The sequence below is a fragment of the Rutidosis leptorrhynchoides genome, chromosome 2 (genome assembly GCF_046630445.1).
Source record: "Rutidosis leptorrhynchoides isolate AG116_Rl617_1_P2 chromosome 2, CSIRO_AGI_Rlap_v1, whole genome shotgun sequence".
In the NCBI taxonomy this organism is placed as follows: domain Eukaryota; kingdom Viridiplantae; phylum Streptophyta; class Magnoliopsida; order Asterales; family Asteraceae; genus Rutidosis; species Rutidosis leptorrhynchoides.
Window position 1 is genome coordinate 701,457,372 of NC_092334.1, and position 19,054 is coordinate 701,476,425.

The window sequence follows — 19,054 nt, forward strand, 5'->3', positions numbered from 1 at the left end:
GAATGGTCCTGTTCCTTTTTAATAATTAAGGATATTTTATTATTGTGGTTGTTTTTATTATCTATAGCAAGTTGGAATTTCTCCTTAGTGATCTCTTTTATTTCATTAGCGAAATCCTCCTCCTTACTGATCTCGTCTGATGACGAACTGTCTGAGTCATGTGTAGGAGAATATGATGACGAACTGCAAGAATATGTACCGGTGGTCATGAACCGAAATCTGCCAGGCGTAATCGGCACAACCCGCCCGTCGGCGGTATATCTGGACCAATGTCCATATTTGTTTAGAAATGGACGATCCTCATTTACTCCAGGGATCATGGGTCCATGCCAACGATACTGTGGCTCCGGAAAACTAAAGCTGGGTGGAGCTGGAACCTCCTCTGGGTTTACCGGGAGTTGAGATTCCCCGGCTAACACAATTTCTTCTTTAATAGGTATTGGAACGCCCTTTTCAGTTGTGGATAGAATAGATTCAGTGTCCGATTCCGAGTCATACAAAATGATAGGATTAGAGGAAGTCATCTATCACATAATTGAAACAACAATTACGTTAGCATATAAATATATCACATATAATGTTTTTGACCAAATAATAAGCAAAAATCAGTAAAAACAGATATGGTCATAGTCCAGACTCACTAATGCATCCTAACAATTACCAGTTAAACACACTAATGTAATTTCTGGTTCCCTATGACCTCAAGCTCGGATACCAACTGTAACGACCCGTCAAAATCGCTATTGACGCGGCACGTTAATCATTGATTCCACAGTGAGGTTTTGACCTCTATATGATACGTTTTGATAAAATATTGCATTCATTAAAATAAGTGACTTTCTAAACATAGAAAGTTATAAACTTGTGGGCGAGTGCTTAGGTATAAGCAAAACCCCGAAATACATAAGTCTTTAATTTACAGGTTGACATCACAGTCCAATTATTTATTACACAACGCAGTTTTATTTTGAATGCAATAAACTTTGTACAAAGCATGAGAGACTCCATGCAGGCAACAAGCACATCACAGCGGAAGCATTCTAAGGACCTGAGAATAAAACATGCTAAAAAAGGTCAACACGAATGTTGGTGAGTTATAGGTTTAATTGCTCGAGTCATAAACATGTATAAAGATAGACCACAAGATTTCATCAAAAGTTTATCAATAGATTCTACATAACAGAGCTCCCTGGTAACTAAACTTAACGCTATAGTGATAATTACCCCATTCGTTTTAATACACGCAAACCAACGTGTCTTAAACTCAAATAACATACGTCCGTTAAAAGGCTAGCGCTCTAGCTCGGACGGGGATGTCAAGCCCTATGGATCCATATACAATTATTCGCGCCCACCAGTCCATATCCTATGTACTGGCAGCTACTAGTTACCAAAGCTAAGGGATTTCCGGTTTAACTCAGTGTAGAATTTAGTATGTACTTGTGTCTTATCGCGTTTAAAATAAATTGCATGTATTCTCAGCCCAAAAATATTTAAAGTATTTAAAAAGGGAGACTATAAACTCACAGTTCAATATTGAGACTCAATATTGTAGGCAAATTGCGTAGATGTAATGACGGTAGATGACTGTATGGTTGGCCTTGGATTCAAGAACAATACCCCAAACAATACCCAATATTTCCTTAGCTTAAAGCGGTTTGAAACCCGAATTAAAACACCCTCGAATATACTTTATTATTATTAACTTAAATTAAAATTATAATTATAATTATAAATTAAAATTTATATTACATAAGAAAATATGTTGTGAAGTATTTCGTCGAACAAACTGGCCTTTTTATAGTACTTTTCGATTTACTGTAGCTCATGCGATCGCATGAGTTTTCAGTGTTTTTGCCATGCAATCGCATGGCCGCCTTTCCCGTTTTGTTTGCTAGTTCGTCGACATCAAATAGTATTTACTGTAGCAAATAGTGTTTTACTGTAGCAAATACGGTTTCACTGTAGCAAATAGTGTTTTACTGTAGCAAATAGTGTTTTACTGTAGGAAAGTCGTTTTTACTTGTACATATATATATACATACATATAATTGTTCATGAATCGTCGAGAGTAGTCAAAGGTAATTGTATATATGAAACAGTTCTAAAATTTTTGAGACTCAATCTAACAGACTTTATTTAACGTGTCAAAATAATAAATCGTATAGAGAATTGGTTTAAATTAGTCGAAATTTTTCGGGTCATCACAGTACCTCCCCGTTAAAGAAAATTTCGTCCCGAAATTTTGAGTAGTACCTGTTTCATGAGCGATATCAGTGAACAAATGTGGATACTTTTGCTTCATTTGATCTTCACGTTCCCAAGTAAACTCGGGTCCTCGTCTTGCGTTCCAACGAACCCTAACTATCGGTATTTTGCTTTATTTTAATTGTTTGACCTCACGGTCCATGATTTCAACAGGTTCTTCGACAAAATGGAGTTTATCATTGATTCATATTTCGTCAAGAGGAATTACGACATCCTCTTCAGCTAAACATTTCTTCAAATTTGACACGTGAAAAGTGTCGTGAACACTACTAAGTTCTTGCGGTAGCTTTAATCGATAAGCAACTGCTCCAATTCTTTCGGTGATTTCAAAGGGTCCTACGTACCTAGGACTTAGCTTTCCTCGTTTACCGAATCGTACAACGCCTTTCCAGGGTGACACTTTCAACATGACTTTGTCGCCCACTTGAAATTCTAGCGGTTTTCTTCTTACATCAGCATAACTCTTTTGGCGACTCATGGCCGTTTTCAATCACTGTTGTATTTGAATGATCTTTTCGGTGGTTTCGTGAATAATTTCTGGTCCAGTAAGTTGTCTTTCTCCTACTTCACTCCAACATATAGGAGATCTGCACTTTCTACCGTAAAGTGCTTCAAATGGCGCTGCGTTGATGCTCGTATGATAGCTGTTATTGTATGAAAATTCTGCCAACGGTAAGTGTCGATCCCAACTGGTTCCAAAGTCAATCACGCATGCCCGTAACATGTCTTCCAATGTTTGTATTGATCTTTCACTTTGAACATCTGTCTGTGGGTGATAAGCGGTGCTCATATCTAATCGAGTTCCCAATGCTTTTTGTAATGACTGCCAGAAACATGATGTGAATCGGGTGTCGCGATCAGATATGATAGAGATGGGTACACCATGCCTGGAAACTACTTCCTTCAAATATAGGCGTGCTAATTTCTCCATACTGTCTGTCTCCTTTATTGGTAGAAAGTGAGCTGATTTAGTTAGACGATCAACTATCACCCAAATAGTATCATGACTACTTGCAGTCCTTGGCAATTTCGTAATGAAATCCATAGTTATTCTTTCCCATTTCCACTGCGGAATTTCTGGTTGTTGCAGTAATCCTGACGGCTTTTGGTGCTCAGCTTTGACCTTTACACACGTCAAACATTTGCTTACATAAGTAGCAATTTCTATCTTCATATTAGGCCACCAATAAAACTTCTTGAGATCGTGGTACATTTTCCCGTTTCCTGGGTGAATTGAGTACCTCGTTTTGTGTGCTTCATCTAGTACTAGTTGCCTTAGATTACCATGTTTTGGTACCCATATCCTATCAGCAAAATACAGGGTTCCATCGGCTTTTACTTCAAGCTGTTTTTCTAACCCTCTGCTCATTTCGCCTTTTTCATTTTCTTCTTTTAAAGCCTCTAACTGTGTTGCTTGAATTTGCTTTGTGAGATCAATACGAATTTTAATATTCAAAGCTCGGACCCTAAGAGGTTTTACTCTTTCTTTTCGACTTAGGGCATCAGCTACAACATTAGCCTTTCCGGGGTGGTAACGGATTTCACAATCGTAATTGTTTAACAACTCTACCCAGCGACGTTGCCTCATATTGAGTTGTTTTTGATCAAAAATATGCTGAAAACTCTTATGGTCGGTGTACACTGTACACTTGGTGCCATATAGATAGTGTCTCCATATTTTGAGTGCAAAAACTACTGCTCCAAGTTCCAAATCGTGCGTCGTATAGTTCTTTTCATGAATTTTTAGTTGTCGTGAGGCGTATGCGATGACTTTTGTGTGTTGCATTAATACACATCCTAAACCTTGGTGTGAAGCATCACAATAGATCACGAAATCATCATTTCCTTCCGGTAATGACAAAATGGGTGCAGACGTTAACTTCTTCTTTAATAACTGGAATGAGGATTCATGTTCTGTGGACCAATCATACTTCTTTCCCTTTTGAGTCAATGCAGTTAAGGGTTTGGCGATTCTAGAGAAATCTTGAATGAATCTTCGGTAGTAACCAGCAAGACCTAAGAATTGGCGGATTTGTGTTGGAGTCTTCGGTGTTTCCCATTTACTAATGGCTTCGATCTTGGCGGGGTCAACTTTAATTCCATGTTTACTGACAACATGGCCCAAAAATTGTACTTCTTGTAACCAGAAATCACACTTTGAAAATTTTGCGTACAATTCTTCTTTCTTGAGTATCTCTAGTACCAGTCTTAAGTGTTGCTCATGTTCTTCCTTGTTCTTCGAGTAAATCAATATGTCGTCGATAAAAACAATCACAAATTTGTCTAAATACGGTCTACAGATGCGATTCATTAGATCCATGAATACTGCTGGAGCATTAGTCAATCCAAAAGGCATGACTAAAAATTCATAGTGACCGTAACGGGTTCTGAATGCTGTTTTAGGAACATCTTCTTCCTTCACTCTCAGCTGATGATATCCGGAGCGTAGATCAATCTTAGAATAAACACTTGATCCTTGCAATTGATCAAACAAATCATCAATCCTCGGTAATGGGTACCGATTCTTGATCGTTAATTTGTTTAATTCTCGGTAATCTATGCACATTCTCATAGATCCATCCTTCTTCTTGACGAACAGAATAGGAGCACCCCAAGGTGAAAAACTAGGACGAATAAATCCACGGTCCGATAATTCTTGCAACTGGTCTTGTAATTCTTGCATTTCTGAAGGTGCAAGTCTATATGGAGATCGGGCTACAGGTGCAGCTCCTGGTATGAGATCAATCTGGAATTCTACACATCTGAGTGGAGGTAGCCCCGGTAATTCTTTTGGAAATACTCCGGGATATTCTCTTACAACCGGCATGTCATCAATGCTTCTTTCTTCAGTATCGATCTTCTTTACGTGTGCCAGAATAGCATAACAACCTTTTCTTATAAGTTTCTGGGCCTTCATACAGCTGATAAAGTTCAGTTTTGAGTTGTTCTTCTCCCCATAAATCATTAATGACGTTTCATCCTTACGAGGGATGCGGATTGCTTTCTCAGCGCAAACAACTTCCGCTCTTGTTTTGGACATCCAGTCCATGCCAACGATTACATCAAAACTTCCTAATTCTACGGGTATCAAATCAATTTTGAAGGTTTCACCAGCGAGATTCATTTCGCAACCATGGCAAATTTTATCGGCTTTTATCAGTTTACCATTAGCTAATTCAATAGTATATTTATCATCTAGAGGTAATGATGCACATTTTAGTTTAAAACTAAAGTCTTCACACATATAACTTCTATCTGCACCCGTATCAAACATAATAGAAGCTAGTTGATTATTAACGGTAAACGTACCCGTGACAAGATTAGGATCCTCACGTGCTTTACTGGCACTAACATTAAATGCCCTCCCACGTGCGGGTTCTTTGTTCTTCTCCTTATCAGGGCATTGATTTATAAAGTGACCAGACTTCCCGCATCCATAACATTTCTTGACATCGGTCGATTTTGTGTTTACTTCAGAAATGGTGGCATAACAATCTTTCGCCACATGTCCTTTCTTGTTGCACTTATCACAGACCACTTGGCAATAGCCTGCATGATGTGTGTAACATCTTTTGCAGAACGGATGAGGTCCCTTATAGTTTGGACTTGCAGTTGCCCCATCTTGTTTACCTTTAAAAGTTTCTTGTTTCTTCAGATGAGTACTTTTGCCCTTATAGTCTTCCCATTTCCTCTTTCCTTCAGTTGTCTTGACTTCGGTAATTGGTGCCTTAATCGAACTCTCTGTGATCTGGTCCATGAGTTGGTGTGCCATTGTCATGGCTTCCTGCATCGTATTTGGTTTGAACGATGTAACATTTCCTTTGATATTGATCGATAAACCGTCAATATACATTTCTATCTTTCGTTTCTCGTTTGGCACCAATTCGGGACACAACAAGGCTAGTTCCATGAAACGCTTTTCATAGTTATTGAGATTCGTGCCGATACGGTAGCACTGTAGCACTGTAGCAAAATACGGTTTCACTGTAGCAAATAGTGTTTTACTGTAGCAAATAGTGTTTTACTGTAGGAAAGTCGTTTTTACTTGTACATATATATATACATACATATAATTGTTCATGAATCGTCGAGAGTAGTCAAAGGTAATTGTATATATGAAACAGTTCTAAAATTTTTGAGACTCAATCTAACAGACTTTTTTTAACGTGTCAAAATAATAAATCGTATAGAGAATTGGTTTAAATTAGTCGAAATTTTTCGGGTCATCACAGATAATCTATCCAAAGTTTGTCAAATCTCAGGTTCGGGTGCAAATCTTCCAAGTGCATATCAGAAAATGTCATGACTGGATGAGGTATATCTTGTTTGTAGTAGTTATCCACCTCCTGTTGTTCCGCATTCTCAGCAGGAGCATTGCGAGCTTGGGATGAAGATTCACCCCTTTCAGTCTGCAAAACACATCAAACACAATTTTTGTGCATCCAAATATGCATTAGTGTCAGCAAAATCATCAATCAAAATAATTACAATGATATGATCAATTTATATCAAACTTAAGCTCATTTTCATATTTTCATCAAATCTACACTTTTTCAAATAAGCATATACGAAAATGTTCGCCAAGTTCATAAGCATTCAACTCAAATAACATGTCAAAATAATCATCACTAGCAATTAAACAAGTTTCAAATGGCATTATCTCTCAAAAATCAAGTTCATGAATTTTTAGACTTGAAAAAGTCCACTTTAATTCTCAAAATCATGTTTAGGCTCAAAGTTTGGATCATTTAACTACCTAAACATGTTACACTACTTAATTTAGCAACAATTCATGACGAAAATCGGCCATAACCTGTTTATATCAAAAAGCCTCAAATTTGCTCAAGAACACAAACCCTAGATTACTCAAAATTTGAAGTTTAAGGCTTCTAATCATGTTAAATAGCATCAATCTAGGTTATACAAGCATAATACATAAACAATTTAAGCATAATTACACTAAAAAGCATCAAAATCAAATTGGGTATAAAATTGCTCAAGAACACTAATTTTCGGATTAAATGGTGTTTAGGTGTAGAAATTTACCGTTTTTCTTGAGTAATTCCTTGATAGCATCCTTCTCAACATGATTTTAGTAAAAAATTTGATGATTAACGGTGAAAAATTGTGAATTTGGGAGGTCTTTTTCGGGTTATTTTCGCAGTATTTTCATTTTTGTGGTGTGCAACTGAGCTGTTCTTGCGTTTTATTTTTTTTCTGTAATTCGGTCCCTCCGCGAGTCGCGGTGTTTGACCCTTCAAACTCCGCGAGTCGCGGAGTTTGTATTTTTTTTTTTATATCTTATACTAATTAAAACAATTAAGTAATTAATTTTAAATTTTGTTTCCCTTGTTATTTAGGACGAGGTGGTTTCGGATCGATGTCCTAGTCCGTCCGTCGACAAAATTTTAAAATTTGTCTTTTTGTAGCGATTGTTTTAAAAGCTAAGATTTTTGGGTTTTTTTTTTTTAATGTTTTTGGCATACTTTAATTCAATAAGATTAAAAATAATGATAATAAAAGTTCTCGTCCCTCTCTCGGGTAAAGCAATTTCGGTTCAAAGACCTAGTCTTCAACTTACGACGAAGTTTAAAAATCATATTTTTAACTTAATGAGATAAAGTAAATTTTTGTTTTTAAATTCACACCAAACTTAAAATAAAAATACATAAAATTCAAAATTAATATTAAAAATTTACACCAAACTTAAAATTTAAAATGCATAAAAATAAAATTCATATTTTTAAAAATTAAAAATTCACACCAAACTTAATTTAAAAATTCATATTATAAATTCACACCAAACTTATATTAATTTTTCAAATATTTACAATTTTAAATATTTTGTTTTTACAAAGTTTACAATATTAATTTAAGATTTATATATTAATTTTAAAAACATGGTGAAAATAAAATTAAAAATCTTTTTGGCTTTTTATCCCACTTTAATCAATCAAATATTATCAAAAATATGCGCCCCTCTTTTCGGTAAAGTAATTTCGGTTCCAAGACCTAATTTAACTCATGACGAATTTTTGAAATATTTTGAGTTGATTGATTAAAGATATTTATACCTTAAGAATAAACGTTAAATTTCGCAGTGATGTAATAAATTTTTGAATGATATCAATAATTTCGGTCGCCAAACCTAATTTTATTCAATACCAATTTAATACTTTATAGCGAACAAATTAGCGTTTATTATCAAAAGTTTAAAAATAAAAATAAAAATAAAAACTGTACAGACTCCTGTGAGATAGTCTTCTTAGTTATACGATCTATCCCATTCATAAGATAGTCGGTTTAATTGGTTTTCCATGGCTACATAGGCGTAACCTCGAGCATTCAGTGTTTTTTCTTCTAAACATATGAACGGTCCGTCTCTGCATAAAGTAACAAATTCGGTATTTGAATAGGTTTGATTATTTGAACATTTACCTCCATGTGACCATTTTCCGCATTTGTGACATCTTTCTATGTGTCGTGCTCTTCTTTTCGCTGCGGATTTCGATTTTCCTTTACCAAATTGTAACTTATTATCTTCGCATCTGGATTCTTTTCTTACTCCGTCCAATCTTTCTCTGATTACTGATACTATTTCACTCGGAAGTGTATCATTATTACGTTTAGTGATCAAAGCGTGTAGCATTAGACCATGGTTTAGTTCACAGGAAGTCTTCATTTCCTAAAAAAAATAAAAATTCAGAATGGGGGGAGAAGACTAGTTCTTTAGGGTCTGCTAGGGAAAGACCATTCGGGTTCCATTTTCGAGAACTACACGGAAACAGACAATCTAACTCTAACAGAAATACATATTATCCTTAAAAGACTTGATTCTCCCCACACTTAGTTAGCTGTGGTGTCGAAATTGTGATTAACTTCGTTGTCGACTTCCATCGGACTATCTATGTAGTGTTTAACTCTGTGACCATTAACTTTAAATTCAATCCCATTTGAATTTATCAATTCTACTGTTCCGTATGGAAAAACTCTTTTGACTATGAATGGTCCAGACCATCTTGATTTCAATTTTTCAGGAAATAGCTTGAATCATGAATTGAAAAGAAGAACTCTGTCTCCTTCCTTAAATTCTTTTGAAGTTCTGATTCTTTTATCATGCCATTTCTTCGTTCTTTCTTTATAGATTAACGAATTTTCGTATGCTTCATGTCTTAACTCTTCTAATTCGTTTAGTTGACTTAATCGTAGATGTCCAGCTTCATGTAAATCAAGATTACATGTCTTCAAAGCCCAAAATGCTTTGTGTTCAATTTCTACTGGAAGATGACATGCTTTTCCATAAACAAGTCTAAAAGGTGTGGTTCCAATTGGAGTTTTGTAGGCTGTTCTAAAAGCCCAGAGTGCATCCTCCAATTTAATGGACCATTCCTTCGGATTTGATCCTACGGTTTTCTCTAGAATACGTTTTAAAGCTCGGTTGGTATTTTCAACTTGTCCACTTGTTTGTGGATGATAAGCAGTGGAGATTTTATGAGTTACTCCATATCTTTTAAGAACTTTCTCAAGTTGATTATTACAGAAATGAGTACCCCGATCACTTATTAAAGCTTTCGGTGTTCCAAATCTTGCAAAAAGACGTTTTAAAAAGTTGACTACAACTCGTGCATCGTTAGTTGGGAGAGCTTGTGCTTCCGCCCATTTAGATACATAATCAATGGCTACGAGTATATATAGATTATTATGAGATTTTGGAAATGGACCCATAAAGTCAATACCCCAAATGTCAAATACTTCACATACTTGGATGACATTTTGTGACATTTCATCACGTTGACTTATTTTTCCGGCCCTTTGACAAGCATCACAGGATTTGCAAAGAAGGTGTGCGTCTTTGTAAATTGTAGGCCAATAGAATCCAGCTTCGTAAACTTTTCTTGCTGTTAGTTGAGGCCCATAATGCCCTCCTGTTGGTCCTGTGTGACAATGGTTTAAAATTTTACTAGCTTCATCTCCAAATACACATCGGCGTATTATTCCATCGGGACAACTTTTAAACAGATGTGGATCTTCCCAAAAATAGTGTTTTATATCACTGAAGAATTTCTTTCATTTTTGGTACGATAATCCTTTTTCAAGGAATCCACAAACTAAGTAGTTTGCATAGTCTGCAAACCATGGAATTTCTTTATAATATATCTTCAATAGATATTCATCAGGAAAGTTATCTTGTATGGCCGATTCATTTAGAACTTCTAATTCGGGATTTTCAAGACGAGAAAGATGATCAGCGGCGAGATTTTCTGCTCCTCTTTTATCTCGGATTTCAATATCGAACTCTTGTAAGAGTAAGATCCAACGGATTAATCTTGGTTTAGCATCTTGTTTTGAAAATAGGTATCTAAGAGCAGAATGGTCGGTATAGACCACCGTTTTTGCTAGAACGAGATATGATCGAAATTTGTCAAAAGCAAAGACAATAGCAAGGAGTTCTTTTTCAGTAGTTGTATAGTTCGTTTGTGCTCCTTGTAACGTCTTACTAGCATAATATATAGGTTGAAATCGTTTTTCAATCCTTTGTCCTAAAACGGCTCCCATTGCAAAATCACTTGCATCGCACATTAGTTCAAATGGTAGATTCCAATTTGGTGTTATCATGATCGGCGCATTAGTGAGTTTCTCTTTAAGAATATTAAAAGATTTGATACACTCATCTGAAAAGATGAATGGAGCATCCTTTTCTAGGAGTTTATTCATAGGAGTGGCAATTTTAGAAAAATCTTTTATGAAACGTCGGTAAAAACCAGCATGCCCTAGAAAACTCCTAACTCCTCTAACATTGGTGGGATGTGGAAGTTTAGCAATTACATCTACTTTAGCTCTATCCACTTCAATTCCTTCTTTTGAAATTTTATGTCCAAGAACGATGCCTTCTTTAACCATGAAATGGCATTTCTCCCAATTAAGTACTAGATTTGATTGTTCGCATCTAATAAGCATTCGTTCCAGATTAACTAGACATGATTCAAATGTATCACCGAAGACTGAAAAGTCATCCATGAAAACTTCCATGCATTCTTCTATCATGTCGTGAAAAATCGCCGTCATACACCTTTGAAAGGTTGCAGGGGCGTTGCAAAGTCCAAATGGCATGCGTTTGTAAGCAAAAGTACCATAAGGGCACGTGAATGTGGTTTTCTCTTGGTCCTCGGGTGCTATTGGAATTTGAAAATATCCGGAAAATCCATCTAGAAAACAATAGTAACTATTTCCGGCTAATCTTTCCAACATTTGATCAATGAAAGGTAAGGGAAAGTGATCTTTTCTGGTGGCGTCAGTTAATTTTCTATAATCAATACATACACGCCATCCTGTTACAGTCCTAGTAGGAATAAGCTCATTTTTTCATTTGTAATGACAGTCATGCCACCCTTCTTAGGCACGCATTGAACTGGGCTTACCCATGGACTATCAGAGATTGGATAAATTAGACCTGCGTCTAGCAGTTTAATAATTTCTTTTTTAACTACATCTTGCATATTAGGATTTAGTCTTCGTTGGCGTTGCACATACGTTTTATGACCTTCTTCCATAAGGATTTTATGTGTGCAATACGAAGGACTTATTCCTTTAATATCATGAATCTTCCATGCAATTGCTGGTTTATGAGCTTTCAACACAGAAATGAGTTGTGATTTCTCATTTTCAGTAAGAGAAGACGATATTATTACAGGTAATTCAGATTCACCATGTAAATAAGCGTATTCCAAATGGTTTGGAAGTGGCTTTAACTCTAATTTCGGTAGTTCTACTATCGATGATTTATATCGATATCTGTCTTCTTCTTTTAGCATTTGAATTTCTTCTGTTGTTGGTTCATATCCATTAGCTATAAGTGTAGCTAACATTTCAGCTTCATCAATTGGTTCATTACCTTCTCCTAAAGAACATTCTCCTGTTCCTTGTAATTCTGGAAATTCTTCTAATAAATTCTGCATGTGCATCTATAGTTTGAATATAATAACATGTATCAACTGAAAAGGTAACACTCTCATCCTCTATACTTAGGGTCAATTTCTTACCGAACACGTCAATCATTGCTTTAGCCGTATTTAAGAATGGTCTTCCTAATATGAGAGGAACTTGAGAATCTTCTTCCATGTCCAGAACAACAAAATCTACTGGAAATACTAAAGTACCAACTTTAACTAGCATGTTCTCCATTATCCCTCTAGGATATTTTATTGATCTATCGGCTAGTTGTATGCTTATTCTTGTTGGTTTCAATTCTCCAAGGTCTAGTTTAGCGTATAGTGAATATGGCATTAGATTTATACTAGCACCTAAGTCTGCCAATGCTTCTATTGAACTAAGACTACCCAGAAAACATGGAATTGTGAAACTTCCTGGATCAGATAATTTTTCTGGTATCTTATTCAACAGCACTGCTGAACAATTAGCATTCATGGTAACAGCCGAGAGTTCTTCCATTTTATTTCTATTTGAGATTAGATCTTTCAAGAATTTAGCATATCTAGGCATTCCTGAAATCACATCAATGAAAGGAAGATTTACATTTATCTGTTTAAACATATCCAAGAATCTGGATTGCTCGGCTTCAAGTTTCTCTTTCTTCATTTTACTCGGGTAAGGAAGTGGTGGTTGGTATGTTTTAACATAAGGTTTAGTCTTAACTGTGTTATCTTCATTAACCTTTTCAACTACCGGTTCTTTTTCTTTATCTTGATCAGGTTGTGGTTCTTGTGGAGTAGGAATAGCTTCATCAGAAGTTACAGGTATTTCAGGTGGTTTAAGTGTTGTACCACTTCTTGTGGTAATGGCTTTAGCTGTTTCATTCTGGGGGTTAGTATTTGTATCACTAGGTAGACTTCCCGGTTTTCTTTCACCTATTAACCTTGCTAGGTTACTTACTTCTTGTTCCAGATTTTGAATAGAAGCTTGTTGATTTCTAAATGCTTGAGCATTTTGTTCATTAGTTTGTTTCTGAGATGTGAAAAACTGCGTTTGAGTTTCAACTAGCTTCGTCATCATATCTTCTAAATTCGGCTTTTTATCATCGGTTTGTTGTGGTGGTTTGTTTTGAAAATTAGGTCTTTGCTGGTTGTAAGTATTATTGGATACTTGTTGATTGCTAGGACCTTGTTGGTTGTTGTATGGAATATTTCGGTTATAATTCTGGTTTTGATTGTAAATAGGTCTTGGCGGTTGAAAATTATTCTGATAATTATTTCCAGGCCTTTGGTTTATGTATGAAATGTTCTCTCTTTGTTCCATTGTTAGTTCAATACTGAGACAATCTTTTGTCAAATGTGGTCCTCCACACTGCTCACAACTAATTCGTATTGAGTGAATATCCTTAGTCATCTTTTCCATTCGTCTCTCGACAGCATCTATCTTTGCGGAAATGGAATCTAAGTCATGGCTAGAATCGGCTCTAGCTGCTTTAGATGATCTAACGATATCTTTTTCTTGGTGCCACTCATGTGAGTGGGAAGCAGTGTTATCAATAATTTTGTAAGCATCAGTTTCAGTTTTCTTCATAATAGAATCACCAGCTGCTATATCTATGTCTTTCCTTGTAGTGATGTCGCATCCTTGGTAGAATATTTTTACTATTTGACAGGTGTCTAAACCATGTTGCGGACATCCTCTTAATAACTTTCCAAATCTTGTCCACGCCTCATATAGAGTTTCATTCAGCTTCTGTGTGAATGTAACAATTTCTCCTTGAAGTCTTACGGCTTTAGATGCAGGAAAGAATTGTTTAAGAAATTTTTCAACTAAAACGTCCCATGTATCAATCGCCCCTTCAGGTAACGATTCCAACCAATCTTTGGCTTCTCCCTTTAAAGTCCAGGAAAATAACATGAGATATATCTGTTCATCCTCTACTTCTCGGATTTTAAATAGTGTGCAGATCCTATTAAAGGTACGTAAATGTTCATTTGGATCTTCCTTCGGCGCACCACTAAATTGGCATTGATTAGTCACCATGTGTAGAATTTGTCCTTTGATTTCATAATCTGGCGCATTAATGTCTGGATGAGTAATTGCGTGACCTTGGCCAGTGCGTTTAGCTCTCATTCGGTCTTTCATACTTAAAGGTTCTGTTACTTCCATAATTGAATTTGTTGAATCGGAATCACTAGAGGATTCTGATTTAATGGTTCGTTCCTCAACAATCTCTGTTTGAATGATTGGTGGTTCTGGAGGAAAATTTAGTGGTTCAGGATCTATGAATCGTCCCTGAATATTCTCCGGATTCTCAATTGTGAGATCGGGTTCAAAAAATGGATTATCGGCGGCGACAATATTAGTTAGATGTCTTGATCTAGTTACAGGTGGTGAACGTACAAAAGGGGATGAACGTCTTGCTCGGTGCATTCACTGAATATCCTATTAGTTTTTAAAAGGAAAGAAAAATTATAATAAGTTATCCAATCAATAGACTTTTCTGATTTTGCCCACGTTTTGAATAGTCAAAAGATACAGCAGAGGGGCAGGATTTGTTTGGTCTCAATATAATTGAGGACTGTTTGGCTCCAATAACCCGGTCCACGTACAAATCCAACTATTACTACGAACCAGAAAATTTTGATGTCTATCAATTTAACCACTTAAAATAAATTTTCGTTATTTTAAGAAATTTAGATAAGAAGTAGAATAAAAATCTATGTCCTAAAAACTAGAATAGCGAGAAATAAGAAAGAAAAAGAGCGTGTCGGAAAAAGATCGAAAAATAAAAATAAGAAAGAAAAAGAGTGACTTATAGAACTTAAAAACACTAGACTAACCCAGCCTTATTACTACCACTAACTTAAAATTATAATCGCAAATTGAGATTACTAATTGGAATGATAATTGATACATAGGTAAAAGTCTTCTAAAAATATTAAAGCTTACAGGAAAAACTAAATCCCAAATGGAAATAACTTAAAAAGAAACTAAAACTTAAAAAGGCGTCGCAAAATTCTAAAGTATCTAAATCTTAGTCTAAAGAAAAAGCACTTAAGGAATTCTACGGCAAAGCCTAAAAATCTAGAAGTAAAAATAACTATGGCAAAAACTAAGTTTAAAACTAAATATGAGCTAAAAATACAAATATTACGCTAAAACGATTAAAATGGAAAAAAATATAAAAATATACAAAAAGTTGTAAAAATTACAATTTTTATAAAAATATTATTTTTATATTATTTATTTTATAAAACTATTAATTTTACAATTTAATTAACTAAATAAACTAAATATACAAAATAATAATAAAAACTAAAAACTAATTAAAACTATAAACCTAATTAGGGTTTTAATTAAAAAATAATAATAATAATTACTCCGTAATAAATGCTGATTAGGGTTCTGTCAGGCGCGTCAGAGAGAACTCCGCGAGTTGCGGTATTCCAAGTAGCAAGCTCCGCGAGTCGCGGGGTTCCAAATTTCAACTCAGGTACAGTTTAAAATTCGACGCGTTTTTCTTTTTTATTTTTTTATTTTATATTTTCTGTTTTATATTTTCTGTTTAAATCAAAATATTTATATAATAAAAACTTATATTTAAAAACTAAAATAATAATAGAACTACTTTATAATTTTATAAATAAAAATCTTAAAACTAGATTTATATATATATATATATATATATTTGGTTTTTTTTTATGTTTTAAATAAAAACAAAATACTTAAATAAAACTTATATAAAAATAAAGAAACTTTATAAAACTTAAATATTTAACAAAATCTTAAAAATATATAAATTTTTTTTTGTTTTTTTCTTTTTATATTTTCGAATAATTAAAAACGTATTTTTACAAAAGTGAATTTTAATAAAATTAAACTAAAAAATAAAAATCTTTTTTTTGTAGCGTTGCGCTTCCGGCTTTTAAGCTAGATTGTTTCCCCGGCAGCGGCGCCAAAAATAACTTGATGTTTAAAGCTAAGGGGTATAAAATACTATTAATTTTAGCAGGAAATACTATTAAATACGATACAATTTTACACAAGATATTTATTTATTTAGAGAATGGATATACTTAAACCTTGCTACAACACTTATAGGCAGTGTACCTAATCGTACAGTAGTGTAGTTTTTAGTAAGTGCGGTTCGTTCCACAGGGAAAATCTTTAAACAAAGCTTAACGCTATATTAGTTTACTTTTATAAAAATACAAATATATATATAAGTAATATTATTATTATAAAGGGGGTTTTTACCGTTTAATGACCGGTTTGTCGATTTTAAAACTTTAGTCGCAGTTAAAACCAAATGTAAAATAATAAATACAAGACTTAATTTAAAGCGTAAAGTAAATAACGATAATGAAATTGCGAATAATAAAAGTGCGATAAAATAAACTTGCGATAATTAAAAAGTACGATAATTAAAAGTGCAATTAAATACAATAACAATAAAAATGCGATAATTAGAAGTGCAATTAAATATAAAATAAAGGAAATTAAATATGAAATAAAAGAATTATGCTTATTTAAATTTCCGTAACCATGATGTTTGACGTGTTGATTTTAATTTTATGCCCATGGGTTAATTGTCCTTTGTCCTGGATTATTTAATATGTCCGTCTGGTTTTTGTCCATAACAGTCCATCAGTCATAAATATAAAGTGCGAGTGTCCTCGTCAAATTATCCTTATACCCGAAGTTAAATATTCCAACTAATTGGGGACTTAAACTGTAACAAGATTTTAATACTTTGTTTAATAATTACACCAGGATGTCGACTGAGTGTAACCCAAGGTTTTAATATTTTGTTATCAATTATACCAAGTGTCCTTGTACATAATTTCACCCCTGTTTTAATTATTCTAGTGGCTATTAATCCATTCCCGTGTCCGGTTAAATGAACGATTATTCGTACATATAAATACCCCGCCCATCGTGTCCGATCGAGTGTATATGGTAATTTATAGGGACGCTCAATTGTAAATCTTTATATTAACATTAACAAACTATCATTTAGTTAAACAAATATAAAGCCCATTAATAGCCCATAGTCTAATTTCCACAAGTGTCGTTCTTTTGTCCAAACCCCAATTATGGTACAAAGCCCAATTACCCAATTTTAGTAATTAGCCCAACATCATGATTACTTCGGATTAAATAAGTATAATAATAACTTAGCTACGAGACATTAAATTAAAAAGGTTGAACATAACTTACAATGATTAAAAATTGCGTAGCGTTACACTGACAGAATTTTGACTTACACCCTTACAACATTCGCTAACATACCCTTATTATTAGGATTAAAATTAAAATTAAAATATAAATTATAAATATAACTATTACGTATATAGATAGAGAGATATTGAATTTTGATTATGAAAATGATCAGAATTCGGTTGGCTTTATAGGGAATTGAGTTCAGGGGTACTCCGCGACTCGCGGCAACTTTTGCCTTCAAACTCCGCGAGTCTCGGAGTTTGAAAATACAGCTCACCCTCCTTTGGCTTCTTTCTTACCGACAATTTATAAATATATTATAATATATATATTAATTTTAAGAATTAATTATATATTATATTATATTTATGTGCATAGTTGACTCGTAATTTTTAGTCCATTGCGTCGAGCGTTGAGAGTTGACTCATGTCCCGGTTCCGGATTTTCGAACGTCCTTGCGTACAATTTAATATCTTGTACTTTGCGTTTTGAATCTTGTACTCTTGTAATTTCGAGACGTTTCTTATCAATAATTGGAACCTCTTTGATTGTATTTTGTACTTTTGAGCTTTTTGGTCGTTTGCGTCTTCAATTCGTCGAATCTGTCTTTTGTCTTCACCTTTTATTATTTAAACGAATATCACTTTTAAATAGAACAATTGCAACTAAAAGCTTGTCTTTCTTGAGGAATAATGCTATGAAATATATGTTCGTTTTTAGCATTATCAGTGTGTCTTACCGAGTTTGTTAGGATGCATTAGTGAGTCTGGACTTCGATCGTGTTTTCTTTAAAAATGATTGCTTAACTTTTTTTTTTGTTAGAAACTATATGTTATTAACATGTAAAAATTATGTGATATATTAATCTCTTAATGTATTTGATATTGTGTGATAGATGTCTACCTCTAGTACAAATCCCATCGACTCACCTAATAATAATGAAGAGTCGAATATATTTTGGGAAGATTCACAAATTCCCGAGGAAGAACCGAAAGAGGAGGAACCGGAAGAGGAGGAACCGGAAGAAGATGAACCGGAAGAAGAAGAGGTTTCGGAGGATGAAATATTAATACTTACAGTAAAACGATTAAATAAAAGAAAATCCTCAACCAATGGACCAAAGTTAAAAATGGTCAATGGTGTTTCCTCCAAGGAAGCAAAATATTGGGAAAATTACCAATTTACTGATGAATCGGATCCCGACGAGGATTTCGATGATGTTATAGTAATTACCCCAACTCAAATTAATAAGGCAAAAGAGAATAATAAGGGAAAGGGCATCAAAATAGTGAAACCTAATTCCGACCCCGATGAACTTTATATGTATCGTAAACACCAGTATTTCATAGATTTTAACAATAATCCGGGAACCTCTAGGCCACCAGGTTTTTCTAAACCATTTGTGAAAATGACGGCTCGTATTAGAGGATCACCATGTATCCCTAGGAAATTAGCCAAACGAACTAAGTCCGAAGAAGAAGAAACGAGTGAGTCGGAATAAAGAGTTATAATCATGCTGTGTAATATATGTATTGTTTGTGCTTGTACTTTTAAGATATATGTAAAAATTGCCTGTATTATTTGTTAATTATATTTTACGAATCTAATCCTTGTTTATTTTATAGTATAA